This window comes from Glycine soja, chromosome 16 (assembly GCF_004193775.1).
Source record: "Glycine soja cultivar W05 chromosome 16, ASM419377v2, whole genome shotgun sequence".
In the NCBI taxonomy this organism is placed as follows: domain Eukaryota; kingdom Viridiplantae; phylum Streptophyta; class Magnoliopsida; order Fabales; family Fabaceae; genus Glycine; species Glycine soja.
The window spans coordinates 14,219,672-14,246,462 of NC_041017.1; the positions used below are offsets into that span (position 1 = coordinate 14,219,672).

Genomic DNA, 26,791 nt, shown 5'->3' on the forward strand with positions numbered 1-26,791 from the left:
AGGGTAACCTATTGGAGGCTCCCAACTTACTTCCAATGAAAGGCCTTTTTGTAACAAAATTTGAAAGCAAAGCAAATTGCCAATTACAAAATTACAAAAAATAAAGTCCTCAATAGTGGTGGCTATTCTCTCTTTGGTGTTTCACTCAATTTGGAGTGCTTCTTAGTCCAATAGCTCTTAAGGTGGTTGGTCCCTTGCTTCTTGACTCAAATTCTTCAAGGTATGGCACTAATCCTCCTTTCCAATTCCCTATATGGCAACTCACAAGCAAGGAAACAAAGAGACAAGCAATAACCAAAGACAAAAAAAAATGAAATGAAATTTAAACCAATAGAGTTTTAACAATACAAATTTTCAAGGATTATTCAACAATTAAACCAATGAAAAACACACAAAAGCAAGCTAGGACTCAAAGAGAAACCTAGAATGGCTCTAGAGTAGAGTAGAAAAACTAAAAAAAAAGACTCAAGAAACCTCTAGTTTTGATGCAATCCTACCCTCCAAGGGCATTGCATAGAAGACTCCAAGAAGATTGGGCCAAAGATGCAAGAGAATGCCCTAGGGTTCTCATGAGCCTTAGGGTAGATTTCGGGCCCATGGGCTAAGTATGAGCCCACTTATCTTTGTACATATTAGACTAGGATGTCAATATATTTGGTCCTTGTATTTAGGGCTCCATATTGTAGGTAGGGTACCCTAGAAATATAGGATTTTTCAGTCCTTGTATTTTAGGGCACCTAGACTAGTTTTTGTATTGGGGGTAGTTTTGTAATTTCACATGAACTAAGTGAATATTTGATGTGTGTGATTGGAAATAAATTTAATTGAATTGGTAGAAGCCCAATCCAATTAAATTTTAGAGGGGGAGGTGAGCATTTGCTTACTACACCCCATTGCCACATCATATATAGTCACACTTTGTGCATGTCCTTCATGCTTTACATGCCTCATGACACCTAAGCACACTTAGTGGAGAATTTTAGAATTGATCTTGGATTAGTGGGCTGAACCATAACTAAAATTCACTAATCATAATTAGTGAAATTTTTTCTCCAAAGTTTGGCTCCACAAATTCAATTTCAAATTCAAGTGAAATTTGAATTGAAATTCAAATTTCCATCCAATTTTGTGTGACACTTAGGCTATAAATAGAGTTCATGTGTGTGCATTTTTTTCAACTTTGATGATTTGAAAATTAAACTTCAAATTTCAAAGCTCTTTTAGAGCATAAAATTTCGTGCTCTTCTCTCCCTCTCACTTCATTCATCTCCTTCTTCCTCCAAGCTCTTATCCATGGCCTTCTATGGTGGCGAGCTTCTTCTAGACTCATCTTCTCCTTGAAGTGGCGTCTCCTCTCTCTCTTCCTTCTCCATTCCGCTGCCATTCATCTTCCAAGAAGCAAAGGAATCCATTGATGAAGAAGATCCTAGGCCTACAAGCTCTAATGGAGCTTACATCAAGTTTTCGAACTTGTTTTCACAATAATTTTCAATTGAAATTTAAGACCTATATTGGTATAAAATAGGCACCAATTATAGAACAAATTTTGAGCCAAAACAACAATCACACTTCCCTTTCACTTTTTTTTTTCCTGGACACTGATTTTTCAGCCAAATTGTGTGATTTTTCCTATGTTTTCCTATTTTTTCCTTTAATCCAAATCGCTTGTGTCATACCCTAATTTCGTCCGGGGACCTTTGCTCGATGACGTGCGACCATTCTTTGGTCCTCGTGAGGTGCTTGGCACCCATCATTAGGCAATTTGTGAAATTCCAGGACATGCCGAAAAACCAAAAAAATATTGATGCACAATCCGTAAGTTTCCGTGACACACCGGAAATCAAATGGAAGCATCGTTGCATAATTAAGTGAGGTTCCGTAACATTCCGTAAGTCAAAAAGGGGATGATTATGTAATCCGCAAGGTTCCGTAACATTACGGAAAGAAAACAAGTATCGTTACGAAATTCGTAAGTTTCCGTAACTTTACGAAAAAAGAATCACCAAAAAACAGCAGAGGGGGGTGTACTTAGTAAAAATGGGGGTGCAAATAGCACCCAGGCCCACTTGGGCCCTCTGGAATATTCCTCCAGAAGGCGGTTGCTTCTGGAGGAAGCAACCCTGCTCGCCTGGGCGAGCTGAGCTCGCCTGGGCGAGCTGGGCGGCAACCACCTCCCCTATTTTGCTATAAATAGGGGAGGAAGGCAAGAAGGAAGGGGTTCAGCCCCTTAGGCACTTCTCTCTCTTTCGAATTTGCTTGGAAAAATTGTTTCCGTGAAGAAAATCTAAGCCGAGGCGCTTCCGAAACGTTTCCGTAACGTTTTCCGTGAGGAATCTCGCAAAGGTTTCAACCGTTCTTCGACGTTCTTCATTCGTTCTTCATCGCTCTTCGATCTTCAACGGGTAAGTACCTCGAACCAAGCTTTTCGATTCATTCTATGTACCCGTAGTGGTCCACATTGTGTTTCGTGCATTTTTTATTCTCGTTTTGTTTACTTTTTATACCCCCTGTTGACGTGCTTAAGCCATTTTACTTAAGTCATTTCTCGCTTAACTTAAAAATAAAATAAATTTCCACCGAACGTTTGAATTGTATTATCCATTAACTTCGGTTAAAATAAATTCCGACCGTTCGGTCGTGCCGTAACCACGTTGGAAATCAAAAAGAGGTAAAAAAATAATATAATAATCAAAAAGACATCTTTTAGTAAAATAAAGCGGAAAATCAATCGGACGTTTTCTCTTTGGGATTTCTCATTCTTAATCGAATTGATTAATAACTAAAGCGAAACTAAAGGCTAAAATCAATTCGCCTAGTCAAGCTCGTCCATAAAAAATAGGCTTTTGAAGTTTATCATTTCATTTCCTCACTAAGTAAAATGGATCATTTTTAAGGTCCAACGCCTTAAAATGATCACCTCTTAAAGTAAAAAAGAATCACTTGATAAAAAAGAACTACGTAGGTCTGATTTTCTCATCCCAAATTGAGGAATACGTAGGAGCAAAGGGAAACACCCTTGTCGACCACAAAAAAGGGAAAAATATAAAAAGGGTATAAAAGGATATAAGGACATAAAAAGGAACGTCATGTTTGCACATTCGATTAAAGGCTGCCGTCCCTTGGGGCGGACGTATGGGGTGCTAATACCTTCCCCGTGCGTAAATACAACTCCCGAACCTTTCACTTAAAAGTTCGTAGATCGCGTCTTTTCCGGTTTTTCCGACGTTTTCCTCAAATAAACGTTGGTGGCGACTCCGCGCGTATTCCTTTCGTGGAACACGCATCCCGCGAGTCTCGCGTCGCCCTCCCGCCGAAGGGTAGGTTGCGACAGTTGGCGACTCCACTGGGGACTGTTTTTTAGAGAGTTAGGTCATTTAATCTTGTGCAATGTTTTATCATGACTTTCTCCTTTGTTGGTTTCCCTTTATTTGTCTTATGTTCTTGTGTATATAAACTATTTGTTGCTTTTAGTGTGTTTTAGAATGTATGCATGAGGTAAATATTTATTCATTTGATGCACACAAACACTAACACTATTTGCACACACTGTGAGTGAAAAAGGGCCCTATACCCGGGTTCATGGGAACATAAGGAGTGGAGGTGAATCTGTGATCATGCTAGGTCTCCGACTTGCTTGATTACAGTGAACCCTCGTCTAGAGCTTTTCTCTTTGAAAACTTATTGTTGCTAGTAGTCCCTACTGCTGCAGTATGTTCTTCGAAGGGGATGATACCTCTAGAAACCATCAAGAGAGATATGATTACCTTGGGGATTATTACTAAAAGCCTAGTTAGCTCTTTCCCTTATAGGTCCCTTAAATAGGGGCACGGAGCAAACACGTTGCGTGCCATTTTTCACACTGCCATGCATAAGTATCATATACCCTTTTGCTTATATTTGTTTGTGAATATTGTCGTACTATGTACATCCCCGTGTTGTGCCTTTCGCATATGCATCATGCGTAGGTTTCGTCTTTGATCCCCTCACTTTAGCAAACCAACGAAGGGTCCGTGTCACCGTTTTAAATACATACGTTGGGGTACTTTGCTACCCCTAGACGTTGTATCTAAGAAGGAGACAGTTTCTCGGGCTCCCGTATTCATAAATTGCATCCGTGTCATATGCATTCCTTCATGCATTCATCCATTCCACCCATGATAGATGTCGGAGTTTTGATTCGCACTAGATTTTATTTCACTTTAGTAAAACATGGGATCAAGTCAAAAGCCTTCGCTTAAAAAGAGGTTTTATCAAGTCAAAATCAAGAGCTTAGAGGTCACCAGTTTACGAAAGTTGGGGCAATTAATGGGTCAACTTCAACGGCAAGCCTTCCGCAAAGCCTATGGTAAGCATTTGGGACCTAGCTAGGGTAGAAGTCTCCATGGAACCAATTGCCTCCCTCGCCCAGTATTATGATCAGCCGTTGAGGTGCTTCATCTTTGGGGACTTCCAGCTATCACCAATGGTGGAAGAATTTGAAGAGATCCTAGGATGTCCTCTAGGGGGAAGGAAACCATACCTCTTCTCAGGGTTCTACCCCTCATTGGCCAGAATTTCTAAAAAAGTCCAAATCTTGGCGTAGGAATTAGACTGCCAAAGGCAAGTCGAAAATGGGGTGGTCGGAATACCGAGAAAATATTTGGAGGTAAAAGCAAGAATCTTGGCAGATAAAGGCGAGTGGACCCCATTCATAGATATTCTCACACTGTTGATTTTCGAGGGAGTCCTCTTTCCAAATGTGGATGGGTTGGTGGACCTGGCAGCGATCGACGTTTTTCTCGCCTATCATAACCACAAGGAAAGTCCGGTTGTCGCTATGCTAGCCGACCTATATGACACCTTCGACCGAAGATGTGAAGAAAGCAATGCAAGGATTGTTTGCTGTACTCCAGCTCTCTATGTGGGGCTGGTTTCACACCTTTTTCTCCAAGAAGGTAGGCCCGTCTATCCGCTACAAGGTTACCGCTCGTGCGTCGAAAAAGGAAAGGCGAATTGGGACCAACTCTTGGCTAGCATGGGGGGGGCGTCTGTTAATTGGTTCCCTCGCTAGAAGGAAGGAAGAATCAGGATTCTATCTTCATGCGAAGGATGTCCAAATGTTCCCTTGATGGGAACAAGGGGTTGTATTAATTATAATCCCATTCTCACCATAAGACAGCTTGGCTACCCCATGAGAGGAGCGCCATTAGACGAAAGCATCACGCCTTTCATCGCACGGGGTTTTAGTGACCACAACGTGAGGGTACTCCAAGGAGTTCGCAAGGCATGGGATGCGGCGTGAAGAAAGGACAGAGAGCTTAGGGGAAGCAGTAATGGGATCATCGGCGGCTATCATAAGTGGCTGAGAGTCCGAACACAAGGATTGGATTGGCTCCCAAATCTAAAGACTGTGAGGGACGATGAGGTTAAAGCTTCGGAAGAAAGTGATGAGGTACAAGCCCTAAAGGCAGAGCTTGAAAGAGCCCGAGTAGTCGAAGAGAAGTTCAAGTCCATAGCCATCAAAGTCTGAAAACAGTATGATGAACTAAGGGACGTCAATATGGCCACCGCTGATGCCTTGGAACAAGAAACCAAGAAGGCCCAAAAGGAAGAACACGTGCCAGCAAAGTTTTGAGGGGCTTTATAGGGCAGCAATAGTAAGCTCAAGCTCCGAAGAGGTGAAAGGAATCATCACGGGTCAAAGGCATGATCTTGAAGGACGAGCTAAAGGCTTACCTTAGGTCGAAAAGAAATTTGTCCCAACAGTTAAGCGAGACTGAAGGGAATATATGGGCCGTCATCGATGAGTGCAAAGAGAAGCTAAATCTAGCGGCGACTCACGAGCAAAGGCTAGAGGATGAGTACGCCAAGATATCAGCAGAAAGCGAAGCAAGGGAGAGGGTAATTGATTCATGGCACCAAGAGGCAACAATGTGGACGGACCGATTTGCTCTTACTTTGAACAGGAGTCAAGAACTTCCCCGATTGCTAGCCAAGGCCAAAGCAATGGCGGACACCTACTCCGCCCCCAAGAAGATCCACGGACTTCTCAGCTATTGTCAACATATGATAGACTTAATGGACCATATGATTAGAAACCGCTAGGAAGTTTGTATTGTCGCTCAGATCTTGACTAGTTATAACTTTTTGAATAAAATGAGTTTATCCCACGTTTTTACTCCAAAAATCAGTGCGAATCAAGTCACTCCCGCATTTTATCTCTAGCATGCATTGTATGTTGGTCTCGTCCTTTGTCACGGGAAGCCGGAAGGTCCATATCACCTTCTTAATTGTACACATGGGGCACTGTGCCCCCAAATGCACAAGTAAGAAGAGATAATTTTCCGGGCTCTCGTGTCCGTAAAATGCATTCATATCATGCATCGCATAAGCATCTCTTCATAACATCATAATGGACATATCCTGCATTTGTCCGTTATCATATTCCAGCCTCACATTTTGCATGAGTCATGGCATCATCATGCATATGCGTTCAACATACTTTTTGTTTGCTCATACATGATCCTTGTATTTTCCTCTACAAAACAAAAACAAAAAAAAGGGAAGTACGAAAATTCACGCAGCATTCTTAGTTGCATATATTCCGTACCATGAGCCAACCATGTTGGGATCATAAACCCATTTCACTTAAAAACAAAATGATTGAACATGGTACCTGATGCATGTTTAACTAAGAAAGGGTGTTTCTTCGGGCATCTCAATTTCATAATTACATTTTCCATGCATAGCTTAAAGTATGCCCGAGTCATTCATCCCTATGAGATGTTGTTGAAGTATTGGCGATCAGAATTGCCATTCCTTGGATTATAGGGTTGAACCAAGCTCATGCTTTTACAAAAAGGTTCATCAAGTCAAGTTGAAATATGGAAGTAACCGTCTTGCAAAATTGGGGCAAAAGATGAATCGAGTCACATCACTGCTTCATCTACTGCCAAACATATTTAGGATTATTGATGTCCTTGTTACTTCCAGTTTCACCTTGACAAAGATGTCATGGACCATGTTGAAAATCTAAATTGATTCAACCCCATATCTTGCGTAAAAATTCGCAATACTTCAATTGTACATCATTCGCATGCATCCATGCTTTTCATTGGTTGCATTGCTCGTTGCATTCTTTCCTTGAAAAATAAAATAAAATGAACTTAATCATTGTTATAAAAAAGAAAGGGACACGCTTTACGACGCCCTTACCGAACTCGTGCTAGAGCTAGAGTAATGGGTGAAGTAGAGGAGATACAAGAGAAGATGAAGGCCGACATGGAGGCCATTAAAGAGAAAATGGCCACAATGATGGAGGCCATGATGAGCGTGAAGAAGATAATGGAAGCCAATGCGGTTGCAATTGCCGCTACCAACGTTGTTGCTAAGGTGAACCCGACGTCCCCATCCGGCCTCAAGCAAATGAATCATCCAACCTCAAATATGGTAGGCAAAGATTTAGGAAGTACGGGCGGCCCCCATGATGTGCAAATTCAAAACGAGCACGCCTTCCCGTCATATGGCTTGCCTCTCAACTATACGCCACCCAATGTGGCGTACACTCCCAATAAGAATGTCAATAACTCCACTCCTATACCCATTGAAAGCCAGCAACCCCAAACTGATCATGCACATGTCTCTTAAACTGTGGAAGAGACCCATGAAATTCCCCATCACAATCTAGCCGACTTCGAGCCTTGGCTCGGATATACCACTGAAGGGCAAGCAGTTGGTGGTATACCCCTACAAAACCCTTTGGAGGGCCCTCAGTATCACCCACAACTGCACCTCTTGCATTCCACAGCGGTTAAAAACCCTTATGATTATGGCAGGAATGGGAAAGTTGGATCATCTAGAGGAAAGGCTCAGGGCCATTGAAGGAGGTGAAGATTATGCCTTTGCTAACCTAGAAGAGTTGTTCCTAATACCCAAACATGGTCATTCCCAAGTTCAAGGTTCCGGACTTTGGCAAGTACAAGGGGACTACTCGCTCCAAGAACCATCTAAAGATGTACTGTCGGAAGATGGGGGCATACGCAAAAGATGAGAAACTGCTGATACATTTTTCCTGAGAAAGTCTTACTAGGACAACTGTCGCCTGGTATACTAACTTAGGAACCTTCTTGAGTCCATTCTTGGAAGGACCTAATGGTTGCCTTCATTAAGCAGTGTCAGTACAATTCTGATATGGCTCCGGATAGGATGCAACTACAAAAAGTGTGCAAAAAGGGGGCACGAATCTTTCAAAGAATACGCCCAAAGATGGAGAGACTTGGCAACTCAAGTAGCACCCCCAAAAACAGAGAAAGAGATTATCACAATGATAGTAGACACGTGACCGGTGTTCTACTATGAAAAAAATGGTGGGTTACACACCTTCAAGTTTAACAGATTTGGTCTTCGCCAGCAAAAAGATCGAAGTGGATCCGAAAAGAGGCAAATTTGATCATCCTACTAGGACGACTGAGAAAACTGGGGCAAATGAAGAGGGTGAGAAAGAGGGAGAAACCCATGCTGTGACTGCCATTCCTATACGGCCAAGTTTCCCACCAACCCAACAATGTCATTACTCAGCCAATAACAAACCTCCTCCTTACCCACCACCCAGTTATCCACAAAGGCCATCCCTAAATCAACCACAAAGCCTGTCTACCGCACTTCCAATGACGAAGACCACCTTTAGCACAAACCAAAAAAAAAAAAAAAACACCAACAAAAAGGAATTTTGCAGCAAAAAGCCTGTAGGGTTCACCCCAAATTCCGTTGTCATATGCTAAACTTGATCCCATATCTATTTGATAATTCAATGGTAGGCATAACCCTAGCCAAGGTTCATCAACCTCCATTTCTCCGAGAATACGACTCGAACGCAACGTGTGCTTGTCACGGAGAAGCCCCGGGGCGTTCCATTGAGCATTGTAGGGCTCTGAAGCATAAGGTGCAAGGTCTAATTGATACGGGCTGGCTGAAATTTGAGGAGAATCGCTTGTTGAATCCTGACATTGACAAGCAACACCATACATGGGGCAATTCTGGAAGCTGTTGTTATGACTCATCAGGATTTCCAAGTTTATGCCATAAACCACAGTTACAATGTTAAATGATATAGATAAAATGGACATCCTCTCACGAACACATCTTTGCTTATTCAACTTCCACCGGAATGTGAGTGAAAGCCATTGGTCTGTTTGCTCAAGCAACCTGCGCTCCTGAGGGTTGACTTCCAAGACCGTTCAATCAGAGATTACTCATCTTGCACGTTGGTGGGGGTGCCGTAAAACAACGAGCAAAGTTCAAAACAAATAAGTTTCAAAATAAAAAATAAGTTTCAAAATAAAAAATAAAAAGGCATTTGATTGACTGTGTTTTCAAGTAAAAATATAGACGTTCATGTGACCTCATTTTGTCTTTTTAGAGAGAAGTGAGTTATCAAGAATAGGATGTTGGACAAATGGCCTCAGTTACCTTGAGAAGAAGAGGGGATTGAATTAAGATACGAATATTATTCCCCAATTAAACTTTCACTCTCTCTTTTCGGATTAACAATGCACATAGGGACAACCCTTCCCTTGTGTTCAAGAATCCTCTACTACAAGAGACCCACGGTCTCTTAATCCCTTTTCAGAAATAAGAAGAAGAGAAGAAGAGGTCTCTCGTAAAAGAGGTAGATTGTAAAATGAAGATCAATCAAAATTCCTTATTGAATAAGCAAGTGGTTGACCAAGGAATCTTTTCGAGAAGATAAGACATTTCAGTTCAGAAAAACTCTTGATCTTTCGAGAGGATAAAACTGTTTGGGCAATGAAAACTCTCTTTAAAACATTTGAATGGCCATTCATAAAACATTTGAATAGATATGTCTCTTGGAAATTATTTTCTGAAAATCCCCTCTGGTAATCAATTACAAGACTTATGTAATCGATTACAGGTTTTAAAAATTTGTATTAAAACGTTTTCAACTACTGGTAATCGATTACCAGAGAGCAAATCTCAATTTGAAATGATAGAATTCTTTGGTCAAACCTTTTGTTTGTTTCAATTTGGAAACTTCTTCCTAAAGATTCTAAGAGATCAAACTTGATCATATATCTTGACTTTCTTGGATTCTTGTCTTGAATAAAACTTAGAAGTACTTGATCCTTTAGCATCATCAAGACATCAAAACATCTTGCTTAAATCCATCAGCTGAAAAATCCTTCAACTATTTCTCGTCCTTGGAAAATTCTTTTTGCAAGAATCAACTGCTTCTTTCATTCTTCCTCACTACGAGGTCGTGAAAACAAGACAACACTTGGTACCTCCAAGCCCTACACTGGGGCAACGAAAGGCACCATGCAAAAACCTCAAACGAACCTAGGGGCAGATTAGAAGTTCTCACCCAATAGGTTCCCTCCTACAAGGCCATGACGAAAGACAACGATTGGTACCTCAAAGCCTTACACTGGGGCAATGAGGGGCACCGTGCATGAGCCTTAAGTGAACCTAGGGGCAGATTAGAAGTTCTCACCCAATAGGTTCCCTCCTACAAGGTCATGACGAAAGACAACGATTGGTACCTCAAAGCCTTACACTGGGGCAATGAGGGGCACCGTGCATGAGCCTCAAGTGAACATAGGGGCAGATCAAAAGTTCTCACCTGTCGATGTTTTTAAAAGAAAAGGGGGGACAAACCCTAGGATTTCAATGGATTGATCAAACATCAAACGACTCCATTGCCGTCACTCCAAAATGGTCAAGTGACTAAATCAAACAGAACACACACTCTGAGGGAGTTCCCGGAGAGATTTCCAAAAAAGATAGGATGAGGTTGCATGAATTATCACCTCTTTCAAAAGGACAGTCAATCTGTGTTTTCCAAAAAAATTAAATCAAAATCAAAATCACAAAATAGGGAAAGAATGTCATGAACATTGTACAACTTTCCATTACATTGCATTGTTTCATATGAAGAGAACATTTGAAGTGTATTGCGATGCAAGCGGGCAAGGCTTGGGATGTGTGTTGATGCAAGAGGGAAGAGTAGTGGCTTATGCTTCGCGTCAATTACGTCCTCATGAAGTTAACTATCCGACTCATGACTTGGAACTAGCAGCGGTGGTCTTTGCCTTAAAGATTTGGAGGCATTATTTGTACGGTACTCGTTTTGAAGTTTTCAGTGATCACAAGAGTCTCAAATACTTGTTCGATCAGAAGGAACTCAATATGAGACAACGAAGATGGATGGAGTTCCTCAAGGATTATGATTTTGGACTTTCCTACCATCCAGGAAAGGCTAATGTAGTAGCCGATGCGCTAAGCCGGAAATCCTTACATGTTGCGACTATGATGAGTTTGGAGCAGAGATTGATAGAGGAGTTCCGAGATTTGAATCTAGCAATTGAGGTGCGACCCAAGAGCTTATTTGTGGGAGCATTGCAGATCACCAATGAATTTGTAGATCACATACGCGAGGCTCAAGGGGATGACCCGTTTTTGCAAGGCAAGGTGTTAGAAATAATGGGGGATAAGGGTGTGGAGTTTGAGAAGGACACAACCGGGTTAATTAGATTCAAGGGGAGGATATGTGTGCCATCTTTAGATGATTTGAGAGTAAAGATCTTGGAAGAAGCTCATAAAAGTCGTCTTAGTTTCCATCCAGGAATGACTAAGATGTACCAAGATTTGAAGAGAAGTTTTTGGTGGCATGGCATGAAGAAAGATGTAGCCGAATATGTAGCAAGATGTTTGACCTGTCAAAAGGCTAAGGTTGAGCACCAACGACCATCGGGAGAATTGAAGCCATTGGAGATTCCGGAATGGAAATGGGAGAGCATATCTATGGATTTTGTATCTAGTTTACCCAAGACTAGTCGTGGACATGATGCTGTGTGGGTCATAGTAGATCGACTCACCAAATCTGCTCATTTTATCCCAGTGAATATGAAGTATAGAATGGAGAAACTCGTGGAGTTGTACATCAAGGAAGTAGTAAGGTTGCATGGAATTCCTTCTAGTATTGTATCTGACAGGGATCCGAGGTTCACTTCGCGATTTTGGACGAGTCTACATGAAGCCTTGGGGACAAAGCTGAAGCTTAGTTCAGCTTATCATCCTCAAACAGATGGTCAGACTGAACGAACCATTCAGACTCTAGAGGATCTACTTCGGGCGTGTATTATAGAGCAACAAGGTAGCTGGATGGATTGTTTGCCATTGATTGAGTTTACTTACAACAATAGCTACCAAGCCAGTATTGGTATGGCTCCTTTTGAAGCTTTATATGGACGAAAGTGCAAAACTCCTATTTGTTGGTATGATGATGGAGAAGCGGTACTTCTTGGACCTGAAATGCTACAACAGATTAACGAACAAGTGAAGTTGATTCGAGAGAAGATAAAAGCATCTCAGGATAGGCAGAAGAGCTATTATGATAGAAGGAGGAAACCACTATATTTTCAAGAAGGAGAACATGTGTTTTTGAAGGTTTCTCCCGTAACCGGAGTCGGAAGAGCTCTTAAGGCTAGGAAGTTGACACCCAAGTATCTAGGTCCATATCAGATTTTGAAGAAGATTGGGCCTGTAGCTTATCATATCGCCTTACCTCCGAGTTTATCGAATTTGCATCCTGTGTTCCATGTCTCTCAACTGAGACGGTACAACCCGGATCCATCACATATTCTTGCAGAGGACGAGGTACAGGTGAAGGATAACCTCACCTATAGAGCACAACCTCAGGAGATCACTGACCGAAGGACGAAGTCGTTGAGAGGAAAGGAGATCGCGTTGGTGAAGGTGCAGTGGGGAACCGATGAGGGTGATTCTACATGGGAGTTGGAGGATAGGATGAGAGAATTGTACCCAAGTTTGTTCATAGAGTAGTTAATTTCGGGGACGAAATTCCTAAAAGGGTGGGAGTATTGTAACACCCTGGAAATTTCTACCCGGAATTTTTGGAAACGATGTATTTTGAATGATTATATATATAAGTATTATTCAGTGTCTATGCCTATATGTTCTTGGTAAGGGTAGGAATAGTAGGGGCAAGATACGCGGGTTAGACTAATTAAGGAAGAGAAATCCATAACTGGGAGGTTATGGGTTAATTCCTAATTAATTAGTTTAAAAATCATCGTTTTGCGTGCGACTTAAAAGTTAACGAAACCAACCTCTAAACCACGCTCGGGGTTTTATTCTGTGCGTTTTGATATATATATTGCTTGCTTTCGAAAACTGGCCCCGGCGGACGCAGAGAAACGCGAGAAACTGGAATCAGAGAAACGGCACGCAAACCGAGGCAGGATTTTAGCGTTTCAAAGGTCAGATTTTTCTCACTTTTGTGACTGAGTATGGGTCACAGTCAAAAAGAGAAAGTGGGCCCTTTTTGCTCCAATCAAATAGGGACATGTGGCAGAGCTTGAATAAAATAATAGAAAAAGAGGAAAACCTTTTATTTAAAACCAAAAAGCTTTTCTCTCTCTTCACTCAACCCTCATTTTTTTTCAGACAGCTTTCTCTCTCCCTCACGTTGCTTTTCTTCCTCCCTCATTCTCCATTGAAGCTCCACACAAAGCTTCAACCTTTGGCCATCATTTCTGCTCCAAATCGCGAAAGGAGGGCATTTTCGGGGTCGTGAAGTGCGTGGCTACGAGTGGGACTTCGAAAATCCAGGTTTGGGTGGACTTCTTTCTCTCTTAAATTTCGTGGGTATGGGGTTTTGGGAGATATGATGGGTGGTTATGTTAGTTTTCTGCTGTGTGATGATTATTTGTGAAGGCATTTGCTGAAAACTTGTTGAAATTGCCATGTTTGGATGAGTTAAACATACCCATTCTGTTTTAGGGTTTTTGAGATGATGTTTGTGATGTTTATATGCTGAAATTGCTGATGGAAAACTGTTAGAGATGAAGGGTAGAACTAACCTAGGGTTAGAAAGTGAGAATGTGATGTTATGAGTGGAAAAAGAGTGAGACTTTGAGAGTTGGAAGGCTAAGTCTGAATTTTGTGGTAAATGGAGGTTAGAGTGAGTTAATACTAGCTTGAAATGTCATTTAGAACATGTGAGAAAGGTTAGGCTGAGCTAGAGAGAAAAACAAATGACCAAAGTGAACAAAGAGCCATTGTTAGGGCAAATTTGGGTGTTGAAGAGTCAAATTTTGATTCGGTGAGATTTTAGGTGTAAATCCAGTTTGAACAAGTCTAAATGGATGTTATGGACTGGTGTGAGGTGAGAGTTTGCCTCAAATTTACCTCATTCTAAATTTCACTTTTCAAACCTAGAAAACCCATTGAATTGAGGGGTTTTGGACACCTAGATTCTGTGTTGCTGTGTTTTGAAGCTTGATTTTGGGTTAGACATGATTGATACATGAATTGGGACTTGTAGGAATTGATTTGGGCAAAATTGGATGAGGGGAAGTGTGGTTTTCGAAATATGCTCTTTGTGCAGATTTTGCTGTAAAATTGTGCAGCAGAATTCTGCACAAGTGCAGAAAAATCCATGTATTTGCTGGTTGTGGAAAGAGTAATGTAGAATGAGTTCTGGATGTTTGCTAGTAGATCCCAACGGTCAAAATGTAGGCTTATGCACTATAGACTTCCAGTAAAATTTTGGAGTCGATCCAACGGTTTACGAATTGGATCGAAGGAATTGTTACTGGGGTCTTTGAGTGGGAAAAGCTGTGATTTTTGGTTGGTGTTTTGGCAGAGTTTTCTGCCTTTGCTCTGTTTTGCTTGGCTGTGATAGCTTGTGCTGTGTGAATGTTGTTTTGCTTGGATATTGTGGAAGCTTGGGAGGATTGATGGGGACCCGGTGTTGAGAGAAACGAGGATATGGGCTACGTGGGAGTACGTGAGCTCAGTTGGAGGTGGGCAACAGGGGATGGTGGGTTTATGCGCGCATTGTGGATGTGGAAAAACTTGTTGTGCACCATCGCCCGACCGCCACCTAGTACCACATGTGATGGGTACCCCATAATCCTACAAGCTTGAGATGAGGAAGTGTTGAAGGGTGAAACTTCCTGCTTTTATTGTTGACCACAGAGTGGTACCTGGAGATATGTCGCGGGGGTCAGGAGACCTTGGGGACGTCAGGTGGGGTGCTATTGCCCAAAACCAAGCTTGACCAATCCCGACCCAACCCGGGCATAGTCGGTCAGTGAGAACCTGTGATGTACCTAAGCAGGCGAGCTCCTGGCAGTCAACAGATAAAAGGAAAACAAGACCACAAAGCAAGGAGGCTTGTGGTGGCTGGCCAGCTGTGAATTTTGTGTAATATGTGGATTGTGGCCTCTGGTAATCGATTACCAAGGGGGGGTAATCGATTACAAGGCTTAAAAATGAAGACAGGGGGCTAAGATGGTCTCTGGTAATCGATTACCAGGGGATGTAATCGATTACCAGGCTTGAAAACGAGGTCAGGAAGCTAAGGAAGCCTCTGGTAATCGATTACCAAGGGGTGTAATCGATTACCAGGCTTAAAAAGGGAACTGGGAGTTGATGGAAGCCTCTGGTAATCGATTACCATCCTGTGTAATCGATTACACAGAGGAATGGATCACTGGTAATCGATTACCAGGCATGTGTAATCGATTACACAGTGTATTATTGCATATTTCATGTCCTGAGGCTGTGTAATTCAAGTTTAGCCTCTGGTAATCGATTACCAAGGCTGTGTAATCGATTACCAGAGATGGAAAGCCTTAAAATACCCCTTTTATTGCATGTAGTGTTTATGAGACGCATCGTGTGCAGCACAGTTAGATCCTTGAGAAAGAGTCTACCCCTTTCTCTTCTTTCTTGTAGATCGTGATGGCGGCGCAGCTAATCCGTGATCGAGTAGAGATGGAGTGCCTAGAGGGAGCTTGGGAGACCCTCGAAGGCAACACGAGGTGCCGATTTCGGGGCACCATTCGATTCACGGCTACTTCTTTGGTGCATCCAGATGAACCTGCACGGACGCTTCAGCGCACTGTGGAGTGGATACTACCCACGCCTACACCATATCGTCTAGTGGAGCCCGTTCAAGTGATCGAGGTAACGTCATCCGAGGAAGACCCTGAGGAGGACCTGGAGGAGCTACCTCCTGAGCCTGCTGTGGATGCCCTTGACTTTCTAGAGGGTGATGAGGATCCACTTCTTGAGGTGGATTCTCCCGAGGAAGTCATGTCGGCATCTGAGGCAGACTCTACGGAGGATAGCGGCCCGAGGGAGATGGCGATCAGCGGAGGCTCTTCATCCTAGTGGACAGCTTTTTGGATTAGTTTTGTATACTTTTTGAGGGTGGGTGTATCTAGGACTAACTGTTAGGTTTACTCTTTTGTTTTTGTATGGGTAGACCTGATGTATAGGCATTTGATGATTGTATACATGTGGCTGAAGCCACCACTATGGACACCTTTGCTCTGGATGACACTATATATTTTGTAAAACTCCCATATTTTGGACAGCTTTAAATGATGAATGCATTTATGATCGATCTTGTTCTTTGAAAAGAAAGCGTTAGTAACTTTATTTGTAAAAGAGTTTATCGACCGTATTTTATTCTTTTATTTTCACGTGACGACCTAAAGTAATGGCTGGTACGTTCTTTCTTTTGAAAAAGCAAAATAGTTTAGAGATTATGAGCAGTGAGAAAGAAATGACTCCGAACAGAGTTGTGAACTGGCCATTCAGGACTCTGTAGTGAGGATTTTCCTTCGAAAACTTGTTTTAGTGAAAAGAGAAAGAAATGAAAAGGAAAAGAAAAAAAAAAATTACCTTGGTTTTTGTTAATTAAATCATTACTATTAAACCAGTCATTATTTTGGGGACGCAACACTACACGTCCTCGCCAACAGAGGGCTGCACGCCCTCACCTTCAGAGGACTACATGTCCTCGCCTTGAGAGGACTACACGTCCTCACCATCAGAGGGCTGCATGCCCTCACCTCCAGAGGACTACATGTCCTCGCCTTGAGAGGGCTACACGCCCTCATCTTGGGTACTAGTTACCCTCACCGTTGAGAGGACTACACGTCCTCGCCAGCAGAGGGCTGCACGCCCTCACCTCTAGAGGACTACACGTCCTCGCCTTGAGAGGGCTACCCGCCCTCGCCTTGGGTACTAGGTACCCTCACCTTCAGAGGACTACATGTCCTCACCTTCGTAGGGCTACATGCCCTCACCTTTAGAGGACTACACATCCTCGCCAACAGAGGGCTGCACGCCCTCACCTTCAGAGGACCACATGTCCTCGCCTTGAGAGGGCTACACGCCCTCACCTTGGGTACTAGTTACCCTCACCGTTGAGAGGACTACACGTCCTCGCCTTGAGAGGACTACACGTCCTCACCATCAGAGGGCTGCACGCCCTCACCTCCAGAGGACTACATGTCCTCGCCTTGAGAGGGCTACATGCCCTCACCTTGGGTACTAGTTACCCTCACCGTTGAGAGGACTACACGCCCTCGCCTTGGGTACTAGGTACCCTCCCCTTCAGAGGACTGCACGCCCTTACCTCCAGAGGACTACATGTCCTCGCCTTGAGAGGGCTACACGCCCTCACCTTGGGTACTAGTTACCCTCACCGTCAGAGGACTACACGTCCTCGCCTTGAGAGGACTACACGTCCTCACCACCAGAGGGCTGCACGCCCTCACCTCCAGAGGACTATAAGTCCTCGCCTTGAGAGGGCTACACGCCCTCACCTTGGGTACTAGTTACCTTCACCTTCAGAGGACTACACGTCCTCGCCTTCAAAGGGTCATGTACCTTCAACTTCAGAGGACTACACGTCCTCACCGTCAAAGGGTCATGTGCCTTCACCTTTGTAGGGCTACATGCCCTCACCTTCAGAGGACTACACGTCCTCACCTTTAGAGGACTACACGTCCTCGCCATCAGAGGACTACATGTTCCCCATTTTCAAAGGGGGGCATGCCCTCACCTTCAGAGGATTGCACGTCCTTGCCATCATAGGACTACACTCCCTCGCCTTCGAAAGGCGACACGTCCTGAACTTCAGAGGGCTACACGCCCTCGCCTTTAGAGGACTACGCGTCCTCACTTTCAGTGGGCTCCATATCCACACCTTAAGATAATTTAAGGTCCTCTGTCCTTAAATGCTTAACCGAGACTTGCACTCCCGGTTAAGGGACCAGTAGTTTCCTTTTAACGGTTCCTGGGCCACCCCCTGATATTGGAGGAGGGCCAACTGTGCGAGCACAACTAGAGAGGGAGGCTATCACACTGCTACTATGCATACTGAGGCAAGATTTCACCCGTGCCGCTGCAAAGAGACGAGTGCGGATCATGCGCACCAACATGACCACTCTTACACAGATATAGATGACATTGCTACTTAGCAACATTCTGCCCAGCGACCGCAACGCCAATCTCCCCCTGCAAAAGTATCAGTTGGTCTGTGTCGTCTCGACATGGGTAAGTATGCATATAGTTCAACTGATTTCTGATACCATCTATTGTTTGCAGGGATCGCACCCACAAGACACCCAGTGGACCCGGAAAAGTCCAACAGGGCCCTGGGGTTTCCAGCTCTGGTTACGGGCCTTTGTCAGCCCTACAGGGCGCCCGTTCCCCCCAGCAAGTTCATGTCGTCGTGGCATAGTTCTAGGGAGTGCCTGTCGCCCCCAGCAAGGTCATCAGGTCCCCCCTACCAATCGAGCTTTCATCAAGAAGTTCTGCGTCTCCAGGCAAGCACAGGGCGAAACACCACAGCAGCCTGGCGATGGCCGGCAGCGGGCAACAGACGCACTGCCATCACCTCTAGAGTTCACCTCTGCTCATCCACAAAAAGGTTTGAGTATTGCCTACACCACATGGCCGACCAATAGGCGACCAAGTCCAAAGCCAAAGGTAAGCAAAGTACTAGGTCAGTGACCGACAAGTCATAAGGCGTCCAGCTCAAGACGTTAAAGAAGCGCTACTAGGAGGCAACCTAGTACCTTTTAAATTTCTGCCTGCTATTTGATCACTTTTTATAGTAGGACGCACCTAGTTGCTCATGATCCTGGGAATTTAAATAAAACAAGCGCAAGCTCGGAAGGTAGTCATACCTTACAAAACATATATATGTATGTTTAGGTAGTGAAAATACCTTAGATATGCATGTATGTAAACAAAAAAACACTTCACAAAATATATATATATGTATGTTTAGGTAGAAAAATACCTTAGATATGCATGTATGTAAACAAAAAACACTTCACAAAATATATATATGTATGTTTAGGTAGAAAGATACCTTAGATATGCATGTATGTAAACAAAAAATACTTCACAAAATATATATGTATGTTTAGGTAGAAAGATACCTTGGATATGCATGTGTATAGCAAAAATACCTTACAAAACATATATATGTATGTTTAGGTAGCAAGATACCTTGGATATGCATGTATATAGCAAAATACCTCATGAAAAAAAAAGAGAAGAAAAAAAAAACAAACAAGAAAAAGAAATAAACAAATAAAAAAAAGAAGAAAAAAAAGAGAGAAAAAAGAAAAATAAGTTGTCTAGCTGAAAAACCAACATGCTTTTGAAAAGAGATGACTTCCAACTTTTCTTTGAAGAAAAATTCGCTGATCATAGCTAGTTTTTGGAAAAAAAAATGTGTGTACACCTGAAGGGTGAATGCTGTGAAATTTTCCCGGACGCCCGAAATGGACTTGGATGAATGCACAAATGGATAAAAGAACATATTTTGGAAACATTGGGTTGACTAAAATAGAGGAAATGAATCCTGAGCCCTAGCATCACATGACCATAAAAATTTGACACTTGAGTGTCCGCATAGGTGCATGCATGACCAGTTTTGCATAAAGTTTCCAAATCATCATTTTTGCATTTGTGTCATGGAAATAATGTGGGACACCCCTTTTATCATTGAGCCAAACCAAACCCCGACATGTATCATGTCTAGCCATTCTACAAACCTTGAGCCAAAATCATGACTCACTATAATCCTTACCCTCGGAAGCAAAAAAGGAAAGAAGGAAAATTTCCTATCAAAGAGAAAGCAAAAAGAAAAGAAAGGAAATTCCCAATCAAAGAGTGGGAGAAAGCAAAAAGAAAAGAAAGGAAATTCCCAATCAAAGAGTGGGAGAAAGCAAAAAGAAAAGAAAGGAAATTCCCAATCAAAGAGTGGGAGAAAGCAAAAAGAAAAGAAAGAAAATTCCCAACCAAAGAATGGGAGAAAGTAAAAAAAGGAAGGAAAGAAAGTTCTTGATCAAAGAAACTAAAAGAAATGTGCAGAAAGGTCTTTTGACCAAACAATATCTGAACAATACAGAATTGTCACCAAATGAACAAAAGAAAGAAAAGGAAACCATGACCTAAAGTGGTCTTCTCCCTTTGATTACCAACCAAAATCCTGTGCGTCGGTGACTTGTTCGCCTCGCGCAAAACCAAAACAGAAAAGGAAAAGGGGCAAAAACACACAAAAGCCGAAAAACCCACCAAAAGAACCCATTCCCAAGGGAAGCCCTATTGATCCATGATCACGCATGTAATTTTTGATTTGATAGGAAATAATTTGCAAAGTCAAGTCATGACATATCTATGGTTCGGAATTAGGATGAAACACTTACCTGTGCAAGATTGATACACTTTGAGTGATTTTCTTCTATTTTTGTCGAACCCGGTGTTTCCTCTAAATGGTCATTTAGAAACGAAATGCTAACATCCAAAATCTCATTTATGGTTACGGGGGATCCCATCGACAGACTCTCCTTCCCCGGTAGACGCATTGTTTTTCACTCAAAAAAAAAAGCATATGCTACTCTAAATCAGTTGGAATGTTTGTCTCTTTGCTAAAGCATGTTTGCATTTTTAGTGGAGAAAACAACGAGACTTTTTCAAGTCTCACAAGTTATCCAGAACTACGTAGGTCTGAGTTCCTCATTGGAGGATACGTAGGAGCAAGAGCCTCGCTTTTGTCGACCACACCGCCTTTTGTTGCCATGACTCAAGAGCTGGTAGCCCGCGGAGACACCTTACGGTTATCCGCACCTCGTCTTTCAGTGACCCCAAGTGTGATTGACGAGCAGAGGCCAATATGGTCATCTGCGCCCTTTCCGGAGATGTCAGCATTTTCCGATGGAGACTTTTCAAGTCTCACAAGTTATCTAGAACTACGTAGGTCTGAGTTCCTCATTGGAGGATACGTAGGAGCAAGAGCCTTGCTTTTGTCGGCCGCCCCATAATCTTTGTCATACTGACCCTGAGGTCATGTGACATGCACCCTTGTATCATCCAGAGGCGGCGGGCCCGATGATACGCGGAGATACCTTACGGTTATCCGCACCCTTTTGTCATCCAGAGGCGGCGGGCCCGATGACAAGCAGAGACCAAGTTTGGTCATTCTGCACCCTTGTATCATCCAGAGGCGGCGGGCCCGATGATACGCGGAGATACCTTACGGTTATTCGCACCTTTTTGTCATCCAGAGGCGGCGGGCCCGATGACAAGCAGAGACCAAGTTTGGTCATTCTGCACCCTTGTATCATCCAGAGGCGGCGGGCCCGATGATACGCGGAGATACCTTACGGTTATTCGCACCCTTTTGTCATCCAGAGGCGGCGGGCCCGATGACAAGCAGAGACCAAGTTTGGTCATTCTGCACCCTTGTATCATCCAGAGGCGGCGGGCCCGATGATACGCGGAGATACCTTACGGTTATTCGCACCCTTTTGTCATCCAGAGGCGGCGGGCCCGATGACAAGCAGAGACCAAGTTTGGTCGTTCTGCACCCTTGTATCATCCAGAGGCGGCGGGCCCGATGATACGCGGAAATACCCGAGTGGTTATCCGTATAAACATTCTTTTGCTATCTGTAAGACAGAACGCTTGATAGCATGCAGAGGCTGACATAGTCTTCTGCACCTTTTGTTCCTCCGGGAACAACAAGTCATTTACATGCGGAAATTTCATGGTCACCCGCGACTCTCGTCAACCGAGAGGAGCGAAATTAGTGTCATACACTGATTTTCGGGGACCTTTGCTTGATGGCATGCGACCATTCTTTGGTCCTTGTGAGATGCTTGGCATCCATCATTAGGCAATTTGTGAAATTCTAGGAGCGCCAAGTCATGGTCACCTGCGACTCTCGTCAACCGAGAGGAACGAAATTAGTGTCATACGCTGATTTTCGGGTACCTTTGCTGGATGACAAGCGACCATTCTTTGGTCCTTGTGAGGTGCTTGGCACCCATCATTAGGCAATTTGTGAAATTTTGGGAACAACAAGTCATTTGCATGTGGAGATTTTATGGTCACCTGCGACTCTCGAGGAACGAAATTAGTGTCTTATCTTTACTTTCCTTTTATCTCCAATAAAAGACAAGTAAAGAGGGGCAACTGTCATACCCTAATTTCGTCCGGGGACCTTTGCTCGATGACGTGCGACCATTCTTTGGTCCTCGTGAGGTGCTTGGCACCCATCATTAGGCAATTTGTGAAATTCCAGGACATGCCGAAAAACCAAAAAAATATTGATGCACAATCCGTAAGTTTCCGTGACACACCGGAAATCAAATGGAAGCATCGTTGCATAATTAAGTGAGGTTCCGTAACATTCCGTAAGTCAAAAAGGGGATGATTATGTAATCCGCAAGGTTCCGTAACATTACGGAAAGAAAACAAGTATCGTTACGAAATTCGTAAGTTTCCGTAACTTTACGAAAAAAGAATCACCAAAAAACAGCAGAGGGGGGTGTACTTAGTAAAAATGGGGGTGCAAATAGCACCCAGGCCCACTTGGGCCCTCTGGAATATTCCTCCAGAAGGCGGTTGCTTCTGGAGGAAGCAACCCTGCTCGCCTGGGCGAGCTGAGCTCGCCTGGGCGAGCTGGGCGGCAACCACCTCCCCTATTTTGCTATAAATAGGGGAGGAAGGCAAGAAGGAAGGGGTTCAGCCCCTTAGGCACTTCTCTCTCTTTCGAATTTGCTTGGAAAAATTGTTTCCGTGAAGAAAATCTAAGCCGAGGCGCTTCCGAAACGTTTCCGTAACGTTTTCCGTGAGGAATCTCGCAAAGGTTTCAACCGTTCTTCGACGTTCTTCATTCGTTCTTCATCGCTCTTCGATCTTCAACGGGTAAGTACCTCGAACCAAGCTTTTCGATTCATTCTATGTACCCGTAGTGGTCCACATTGTGTTTCGTGCATTTTTTATTCTCGTTTTGTTTACTTTTTATACCCCCTGTTGACGTGCTTAAGCCATTTTACTTAAGTCATTTCTCGCTTAACTTAAAAATAAAATAAATTTCCACCGAACGTTTGAATTGTATTATCCATTAACTTCGGTTAAAATAAATTCCGACCGTTCGGTCGTGCCGTAACCACGTTGGAAATCAAAAAGAGGTAAAAAAATAATATAATAATCAAAAAGACATCTTTTAGTAAAATAAAGCGGAAAATCAATCGGACGTTTTCTCTTTGGGATTTCTCATTCTTAATCGAATTGATTAATAACTAAAGCGAAACTAAAGGCTAAAATCAATTCGCCTAGTCAAGCTCGTCCATAAAAAATAGGCTTTTGAAGTTTATCATTTCATTTCCTCACTAAGTAAAATGGATCATTTTTAAGGTCCAACGCCTTAAAATGATCACCTCTTAAAGTAAAAAAGAATCACTTGATAAAAAAGAACTACGTAGGTCTGATTTTCTCATCCCAAATTGAGGAATACGTAGGAGCAAAGGGAAACACCCTTGTCGACCACAAAAAAGGGAAAAATATAAAAAGGGTATAAAAGGATATAAGGACATAAAAAGGAACGTCATGTTTGCACATTCGATTAAAGGCTGCCGTCCCTTGGGGCGGACGTATGGGGTGCTAATACCTTCCCCGTGCGTAAATACAACTCCCGAACCTTTCACTTAAAAGTTCGTAGATCGCGTCTTTTCCGGTTTTTCCGACGTTTTCCTCAAATAAACGTTGGTGGCGACTCCGCGCGTATTCCTTTCGTGGAACACGCATCCCGCGAGTCTCGCGTCGCCCTCCCGCCGAAGGGTAGGTTGCGACAGCTTGGTTTTTTTTTCATAATTTTTTTCCAGATGTCTAGAAACTTCAGTAAAAATTTAAGCTCAAAAAACGTAGTGACCAATTCCTAGTAATTTATACAAGTTCGTATGTTCAAGCTGCAAGCACCAGCGATTTCAACCTAAAAATCAAGAGTAGTGTTTATGTTGCTTAAGGCTTGGATAATTACAATTTGTGTTTACTTATGCTCAATTATCTTGAATAACACAATTCAAGAGAACTTAAGACTTATTTTGATTCACAAATCCAGCCACAACTCAGCACCACAACTCAACTTCATCATAGGCATCATGTAGGAAACTTAGAAAAAAAAAAAAAGAGTTCAAGAAAACCCAGTTTAGGCCACAAAGAATTGAGCTTAGCGGAATTAACTTGCGCTTAGCCAAAGTGTATGATGGGCTTAGCAATTAGGCTGCAGCTTAGCTGAATTCAGATCGAATTGAAGTTGGCTTAGCTCTGCCTTGGCCAGCTTAGCGGACCAAATAAGCCTCAGATGCAAGGGTTTATCGCTAAGCGCTTGAGACTCGTGGCTTAGCGCATGAACAAAGATGCGCTTAGCGCGAGGCTTGCGCTTAGCAAAAGAACTATTTTTCAAAAAATGTTTTCTAAGTTATTTTTCTGTCCTTTCTTCAACAAATAGAAACCCTTATATCTAACATTCAAGGATAATATGATATACTCCAATGTACAAATTATAAAGCAAGTTCCACATGATATAATGCATGAAAAACAAAGATAACAAAAATTAAAACTGGGTTGCCTCTCAGGAAACGCTTCTTTAACGTCATTAGCTTGACGCATTTACCTCAATGGGTGATATCATGTTGTGGTTCTTACATTCAGAACCTCTTGACCCACTTCCATTACCTATAAGCAAACATTTTGTTCTGGAGCGGGCTTGTTTTCAACAAACAAATCAAAATCAATTTTTTGATCCTCAAAACCCATTTCCAGCTTCTTTCTACCCATGTCAACTATGCAGCTTGCAGTTAACATGAATGGCCTTGCCAATATTACAAGAATGTCAGTATTTTCACAGATATCCATTACCACAAAGTCTGCCGAGAAGATAAAATGTTTCACTCTAACCAGCACATCTTCAATTACTCCATATGGTCTGGTAATGGAGCGGTCAGCCAGTTGTAAAGTCATTTTAGTGGGCATTATCTCCAATTCTCCCAACTTTCTACACATGGAGAGTGACATTAAATTTATACAGGCTCCCAAATCAATAAGAGCTTTTCCCACAGTGACTTCTCCAACTGAACAAGGAATAGTTACACTCCTAGGGTCTTTATGATTAGGTGGAAGGATCTTTTGAATCACAGCGCTACAATTTCCTTCCACTACAATGTTTTCCTGGTGAATGTCTTTATGTTTCCTGGTTAACATATCCTTCAAGAATTTGGAGTAGAGTGGCATTTGCTGTAAAGCTTCTCCGAAGGGCATGGTTATCTCCAGTTTCTTGAAAATATCTAAAAATCTCGCCAAATGACGGTCATTCTCCTTCTTGGAAGGTACCACAGGATATGGTACTTCCACAACTTCATTCACAACTTTTTCACTTCTACTCTTCTTTTCATTCTCATTTTTTTCATCTTTTTCAATTTTTTATTTTCTTTTTCTTGGTCATTCAATTATTTTTTCTTGACCATTATTTGTTTCTCTTTTTCCTGATTTCTTTCACCTTGCTCATCATTTTTCTTGTTATTAGTACCTTTCTTTTCAGTGCGGTAAGCCACATGACTAAGAAAAATTTTGTGAAATTTTGGGTGTGCTAAGCGCCACTATTGTGGGCTAAGCGCTATTCAGTGCAGCCTTGATTTGGCTAAGCGTGACCCTGTTGTGCTAAGCCACTGTGTGAAATAACCTACTCTTGGCTAAGTGAGTGCCTACCTTGCTATGCCAATTATGTAGAAACAATTTTTTTTGTCATAATTGGCTAAGCGTGCCCCTGTTGAGCTAAGCCGTAGTGTTATATTTTTGAGGGTGCACTAAGCGAGCAATAGCCCGCTAAGCGCACATAGTTAATTTCAGCTTTTATTTTCTGTTTTTGAACTTGAATAAATTTTGGTCTAATGTGAATTTTGGGTTCTTTTACAGATGGCATCCAGGAAAAGGAAAAGCACCACTTCCAGGCCTCAAGCTCAGTATGATACTAAGAGATTCCAATCCTTGGAAACCTGGAACCGATACACAGATAACATTCTGGACCGGAGGATCCTTCTGGAAAGGAATGTTAAGATTTATCATACCGAATTTGACGAGTTTAAGGCAGAGCTGGAAAGGTGTAACTTACACAAACGTCTCGCCAATCTCCAAGATGGAAGCATAGATGTAGCTGTGGTGAAGGAGTTTTATGCTAATTTATACAGCCCGAAAGACCAGAGCCCCAAGCAAGTGAGGGTAAGAGGACATTTAATTAAGATTGATGCTAACAACCTGAACACCTTTTTAGAGACCCCAGTAGTTTTGGAGGAGGGTGAGACACTGCCTACCTATTCCAGACTTACAAGGATGAGGATTGATCCTCAAGAGTTTGCTGCCTGTCTCTGCATCCCTGGTATGATAGTCTGACCTATAAGAGCCTGAGCTCGACCATTAACTTGGCCTACAATAAGAAAAACTATTGGAACGTGGATGATCGACAGTTAACTTCAGAGAGGCTAGGGAGGTAAGGGCTCGACCAGCAGATATTCCTTCTTCTTCCACACCACCAGCTCCTTCCACTTCTGCCACTCCTACACCATCTCCTCCCATTTCTGCCACCCTTGCACCAGCTGTCCAGGACTCTTAG

The 26,791-nt window shown here is 42.8% G+C and overlaps 1 pseudogene; it reads left to right on the forward strand.

The window, feature by feature from the left end:
* LOC114389789 overlaps positions 1 to 26,791 on the forward strand; it is a 66,334-nt pseudogene extending 39,543 nt beyond the window's left edge.